Below are 7063 nucleotides of genomic sequence, written 5' to 3'. Positions count from 1 at the left end.
TGATATATCTATAATAGCATATGAGTATATTGTCTGGATACCTAAAGCCGAGCGCTGCTAGATGACGACTAGGGATTCAGTAAGCGACGTTTATATTTTGGAGCTTCAATGAAACGAGGCGGAAATCTGTGACGACGCTGATGAATATGCCCGAATAAACAGGCTGATGAATCAGTCTCATGCCATATATCGATACGTGCTCGTCACGCGGTGACGCAGTTATCTAGCAGCAGTTATAGGGGCGGATATGAAGCCTAGGCGGAGCAATTAAGCATATATTATTATCCTCTTTGATTTCTTTTACTCCTACACTATCACTAGATGATCACATACACTCTATGCTGTTCACTCCTGCGTTAAATGTGTATTGAACTGCCAGCCAGATAAACAGTGTTTGTCTCCTCTGATGAAAAGGCATCAGTAAGTTGTACGAGCGTCAGAACAAACGTAGCACTTTAATAGATAGCATACGATTGAGACACACGTCCGCTTTTTCTATTGCTATCAACTCATTTATCAATTCCACGAAAACTAGCTATTATATGAGTCAACATAATGTAACGGTGCGCGGATCGACCCAAAAAACGCCAGGCTAGGCGACCTAGAGCCATTATGTTGGCTACTGAGTGGCCGCTCTACAAAAGCGACGCCTGTGTCTTCCGATGATCAAGTGTATACGAAGGTCCGATCCTCAATAATAAGCAGCTAGTGCTACGGAATAGAAACAAATAAACGTGGCTTTATTGTATACTGAATTGTTTCTGTGCATAAAAATAACATACACAGAAGTTTAATGAGCATATTAGAGACATGATAGGAGTTGCATCAAGCACTTGCTCAGTCTTACCACATCAGTACATTTTTCTTTATACGAAGACAAGTGATTTTTTTGGTCATTGCAGCAAATTTCGCTCATTCCGACCCACCACGGACCTGTTTACCGCTCAATAAGACACTCAAAAAGTATTTTATTTAGTTCGAGCCTATCAAAAATTCGTGTTTGTCTCTCTTTTGCAATGTGTTTAGGCTTCATATCGACATAAATTCAGGCGGTAGAAAAGTGGATACAACAGGAAAAAGCAGGTTTTAACCACTAAATAAGCTTGTTATTGTCGAAACATACGATTCCGGATTCGCCATACAGACTCATACCTGATAAGCTAAATCGTTTGCTGGAAAAATTATGAAATTTTGGAAAAAGTATCAATAGCAGCAGCTAAAATTCCTGGCTGGCTGGCTGGCTGGCTGGCCTAAATGACTGATTGCAAACCGATATGACCGTTAGCTCGCTATTCCAATCGGCGACGATTAATCGTTACTGATATTGCAAAAATTGAAGCCGATGGCTATACGGCAAAATTTGTTCGCGTTCAGCGACAGCACCAGCGGCGATGGTAGCGTGCACGACTCGACACGTACGTGAATTATACCACGTATATATGCGTGACAACACATTTAGTCCTATTACTCAAGTCGTCGACACTGAAACAGGCAATGCTACAATAACACCCCGGCCATTGTTTCTTCGTCATCGTTACATACTCGTGTGTGTCTATAAAGAGGGGTATAAATGTTGGGATTGGGTCTTGAGCTTCTAGGGCAAAAACGAAAATATTGGACATATTTTCCAAAGTAGAAGTTTACGTGGATTCACGGATTAGCGACAGACGGCAATCGTTTTCATTATTATCCGCAACATTTTCGTTTCCGATGCAGCATCTCGGGCCTTGCGTTGACAAACAACGCAGACGAAAACGAACTTAAAATTCGATTGTAACGATAATCACGCCTCATTCGCAGTTAACTTAACAATGAATCTTCACTTCTGTCACGTTAACAGGCACTGATGACAGTGGTGACTGACAGGCAACAGCAGCTCCTTGCAGAGGAACTGTTGGCGTTTAACCCTCATTATAAACCCGTTTAGCCGCATAGACGGAATGAAATAAACGAACGAGCATCAAAATACACCCACGTTGACGTGCATGTCTATGAGCACGCACAGCGACTACGACAAAACACAAACCCACCGATCCTGATGAAAACGCCCTAGTGGAAAAAAGGACGAATGCTTGAAGAGAACGAAGTTAAGAGGCGTAGAGACGACGCATAGACGTAGCTAAAAAAAAACATCAAAGGAACGGAGTTTGAGACTGAAGAAGATGTTTTAGTCCAACTTCGATGCTATCGGCGGGCTTCACGCGGCTTGTCACACTTCCTTGCCGTCTCCTAAACAGCGCTGGCCAATTTGCTCGCGGAAAAACGTGAAAAGCGCCCAGCATCTAGCCACCAGCAAAACAACAGCTAGCCTGCGGAAACAGTGAGGCAAAAGCAACAGGACAAGATATAAATATCCAGTAATAGTTTACAAACGTGGCAGCTAGAGCAGGGAAATCAACGGCAACAGGACTCAGAAAGCTAGCTACCTCCCAGTCCTAATCAAAAAGAAAAAAGTGACAAATGAGAAATGTTTGAAAAAAATGTATAAGCGTGTTTATATCGTACCAACTAACTGAAGTTACGGAAGCGTCAAGTGGCTTTCTAACGTCGCAAAACGTGAATTGAATACGTGACCAAATGAGAGTATTCTGCATCTAGCTCTAATTAATTAAGATGTAATGAAGTGGCGGGCTAGAAGGTACGGCGGATAATGGGAGAGAAAAACAAAACAGAAGCCATTATATAGATTAATTTATACGAATTGGCTAAACTAGTTGTAACTACTAATTAGCACTCATCAAAAACGATCACCGAATGGAACGAAAGAATAGTATAACACCGGCACTAAATTAGAAAAAAAAAAAAAAAAACGCCGAGCATAGAGCTATGGAGAGGTAAAGAGCTGTTGTTTGGAAGATGATGGTTCCTCTCGTAATTCCTTATCTTCAAAATTTGACAATAAGAGCGAGTAGGTCTTACTTATACAATGATGATAGGCTGCCAGTATCGAACAAGGGTAATCTTTTGCACCCACTCGAAATATTAAGTACTAGCACTAGCACTTGTGTTCCAGGTATAGCGAAATGCCTTCTTCACTAGCCGAGCGTAGAAAAACAAGTTCTATTAATAGTGAAGGTAGAAAAAAAAACAGCTCGAACTGTGAAAAAGTGAAGAGAATCCTTAGACGAACATTTCTAGTTTATGTTGGCTGCTAAATAATTATTTAAGCAGCATTTTCATAAGTTTTACAGCTGCTCACGTAATTTAGTTAGGTTTAGAGAGCGTCTATTTTCTGCATGTCAACGGCGTTATCACATAAGGATTATTATTTATATGGCGGTTGGTGCGATTTCAAATTACATTTCTACCTTTATGATCCCAATGCTGACCTATCTACGCTCGAAAAGCCGCCAGGAGATGTCTATCAGCACGTGTTCGGGTCCAATGGTCTAAAGACAATTGCGTTCATGGAGTATTACGTTTCCCAAACCCGATCTGATCGGCCCTATTGTGTTCCGCAAACCTTTCCGCATGCATACCGAACTAGTTCGAACATGCGATCATTTATGCACCACACTATATTCCTCTTACCTATAATAATTAACGGCATTGACCAACCTCAGCTTTGCACCGTCATTATCCGCGGAACTTTTTGTCCAGACTCTCTAGTCCCGTTCGAACGAGACGCTAGAGCTCGTCACTGATCACTGTTGATTACCACAGAGGGATGTTGGTGGGAAGGAACGACCTCGGAACTCAGCAAAAATGCCCGTCCTACACAGACCAAACTCATTTATTAAGATAGATAATATAGATTACAATGACGCCCACTCCCCCTGGCTCTGTTGGACAATGCTCCAGACAGAGCATCTCGCAAAATTCACAACGATGTAATAGATGCCAACTAAATTCGGTGGATAGTCTGTAAACTATTTGTCCGGGAATATCGTTCGCTAGTCGAAGCAAGGGTGACGAACCAGATAGACAGGTTTTGCCTACTACGTAAAGCCTTTCAAAACCTAACAATAGCTCAATGCTAGGAACCATTAAGGAAGCTAATATCTTTCTATTGGTCGTGTCCGAAATGGAACATGTCCTTTATCCCCCAAAATTAAAAAGGGCATTGTGTATAACACATCTCAAACGAGCCTAGCTTATTTACCAGACGATATCGATCAAAGCTATCATTAACGGTACATCTACTGATGTCTCATGATGAATGCTTAAGTGCATGTAATATAAACAGCCGTTAAATATTAAACGAGGCCAACGAGTATACTACAAAAGCTTGTTGCTGCGTTGAATAGGCTTTCAGACCAAAGGATATAGCGTTCTCAATATGCCTACCGCTATTCAGGAAATGGCAAGATAACTATCGACGGCTCTGTTCTGTAGTCGATTTAGATATTCTTGTTTACGGCCCGAGCTACGGTGGCACCGCTGTAGATAGGTAAAGCGTATGACGAACATTTGAAGAGGTTTATTTTTGTACCGGACCAACCATAGCATTGCACGATTTTCATTTTTGGCTGAAACTAACGACACGATTGCTGCTCTGTGTAGGTCTGCTTGCTGACTGTATTATTGATCGAAAATGGTAATAACAATCATGTGACCTAATTATCAAGTGACAACTCGTTACGTAGACGTATGGCCGCCTTATTCTTCGAGCTAGTTCGAGAAAAGATAACTTCAAACGTTGGCATCATCGAACACGTTCGTCAACCCGTAACTTGTGTTACACTGTTAGATACAATGTTAGGATTCGTTTCCCTAATCAGATTAGTTTTGCTTAATCTTAAATCCTAAGACAGCATGTAAGTTAGTCTGCTAAATATTAACTCAAGTTGGGTACCTTATAATGAAATTATAGATACTAGATAGATAGAATTATAGATAGATTTAGGGCATAGTTCATTTTTCTAGAAATGACAAGCAAGCTCAGAGGGATGTATCCCTCTGGCACAAGGACACGATTAACCTTAACTTAACGGAGTACTGATACATCGAATATAACGTGTTTCTTTAAAAATAGGTTTTTCAGTTGATTCCCGGTGATGCCAATCGAGTGCTCGCGTTGAATAACGAAATACTAATATTCTTCACGGTGCCGATGTATACTGTGCTTGCCCATTTTTCCACTGCATCCCAACGCGTGCGATACAGTCCGCGTCTATAGGGACACGGTGCCCTACAAAAAACAAATTTAAATATCACTTCCAGTCAATTGTACTAGACAACGTAATTTTTTTCTGAAAAAGAGAAGATCATTAATAATTAAATTAGGTGCTGCTAAGAAGAATCTAAATGCCCAAAACCAGCTTCTAGTCTATGACTATTTATCTACGTTATTCTAAAATTCGCTGGAAAGCATCTAATGTTTCTAAGCGACTTCAAAACGCTAAACTGTACACTTACATCTCCTTTCGTCATTTTAGCTACTGAGAAGTTCTAGAACGCGCCCTATTCCGCACTGACGCACAATGTCATACACACATTGTTTTTCATAGATCTTGCGTTTATATTTATATATGTAGAGTGTCCGTGTACTCTCAGACGATGTGTGATTGAACAGCGGTCCAATGGCAGTCGAGCATACCGTTAATAAATGCCGTAAATTATAGTAGTCAGACACAATATAGTCATCAGAAATAACACACTTTCTAGACTATAGTATTTGACTTTCACGTAGGCAAAACTATCAATTAATAGTCCATTGTGACTGTCTGTCATCTACTCTACGGCACAGTTGTCATCATTGAAATCATGTTGACCGATTGGTTGCGAGTCCCTCCAGCAAAAGAAGTATATATTTACATTGAATGATATATCTTGTATGCACGCCAATTTCAGCGTGAAGCTGACTCTAGTTTACACGATTGAACGTCCTTGTCTATGATTTTTCGCTGGCTAGAACTAAGAAAGAAGAGAATATGTCATGAGCAACAATGTCCCGCAGCCGTTCTAATGCTTAGACAACGGTCAGGACGCCTGAAGCAAACGCGACTGCCACTAAAATCGTCATCTGACCGATTTACAGATCGGATTAGCTACGTCGACTCGGCTGTTAGTGTCTATGTGTGCGGACTGCGAATAGAGGCGCGCACGACGGTCCCCGTCCAACCATAACGAGAGCAATCAAAGCGTCAGCGGCAACACCATTACGTCTCACCGCAACCGTGGGCTCAGCAGTAAAGGCCGCGCACGTTCGCGTAGTTTCTGGTACCGAACAGACCATTCTAAGGGATGGCCTCGCCAGCCATTAACCGAAATAGATTCTCTCGCAGTTAAAGTCAACGAGGGAAAGTATGTACTATGCACGAATGGGAGCGAGTGACTTAGAGAGAGTAAGCGTCCAATGACCGGAGCGTGCAAATACACCGTAAATTGTGTTGTAAAATATTGTTGTAGGGGCAAGTTTAGCTCGTCACCGAAAAGCGTTGGAAGGCCAAAGCAGCTCGAGCTGTTTATTCGTCACCAAAAATCACGACTAATATTTTTTTGCATTTTGCTCGATTTAATGCACGTCCCTAAAATTAAAATCAGCTTGATGTGACAGTGACGTGTTGGCAGTAAAATTTATGTTGAGAAAGTTGATTAATTACTTAGTAGGCACATATGGAATAGGACACGAGTCCTGTCTGTGGGATTTAATCGACCTGATCAATGATGGTGTAGCTAAAGCTCAAATAGCCTTCCTACCCTATTTAATCGAAAGTTGGGCTAGTGTAGTCAATTAAAATCTAGTTCAAACCTATATCTTAACGAGGGCAAATAATAGTAATGTTATATATGTTTACTTTACTAATTTTACTTGCTCACTAGGGTACGCTTACGTAATTTCATACTACTTAATTGATTATTAATGTGAAAAACAGAAATAATTTTTATTAACAATATAAAATTTCTAAATAAATTGATAATCAATTAAGATTAATATAAGAAAAATGAAAAACCATTTATACTTTACTAATATAAAGGGCTAATAAAATAATATATCGCTCATAGCTTATCTTTGAACAACTGCAGCAGCCATTTCTAAAATTATTCAATTTAAAAAACTAGTGAAACATTTTGAAAAACATATTTTTATTTCAATTATATAGTTGATGCAAATTAGAAG

At 40.3% G+C, this 7063-nt stretch overlaps 1 long non-coding RNA gene across 1 annotated transcript in view; it reads right to left on the bottom strand.

Annotated features, from left to right (window-relative positions):
* Positions 1 to 380: 380 nt before the first annotated feature.
* LOC111261239 (uncharacterized) overlaps positions 381 to 7063 on the bottom strand; it is a 15006-nt gene continuing 8323 nt past the window's right edge. The window contains exons 3-4 of the long non-coding RNA XR_002680865.2: positions 3559 to 5131; positions 381 to 2309 (exon numbers count right to left, since the gene is read on the bottom strand). This is a non-coding gene — a long non-coding RNA (uncharacterized LOC111261239). The remainder of the gene's footprint in view (positions 2310 to 3558; positions 5132 to 7063) is intronic.

The sequence above is a fragment of the Varroa jacobsoni genome, unplaced genomic scaffold (genome assembly GCF_002532875.2).
Source record: "Varroa jacobsoni isolate VJ856 unplaced genomic scaffold, vjacob_1.0 scaffold_535, whole genome shotgun sequence".
In the NCBI taxonomy this organism is placed as follows: domain Eukaryota; kingdom Metazoa; phylum Arthropoda; class Arachnida; order Mesostigmata; family Varroidae; genus Varroa; species Varroa jacobsoni.
Note: the sequence above shows the minus strand (reverse complement) of the source record. Positions and strands in the feature narration are given on the sequence as shown.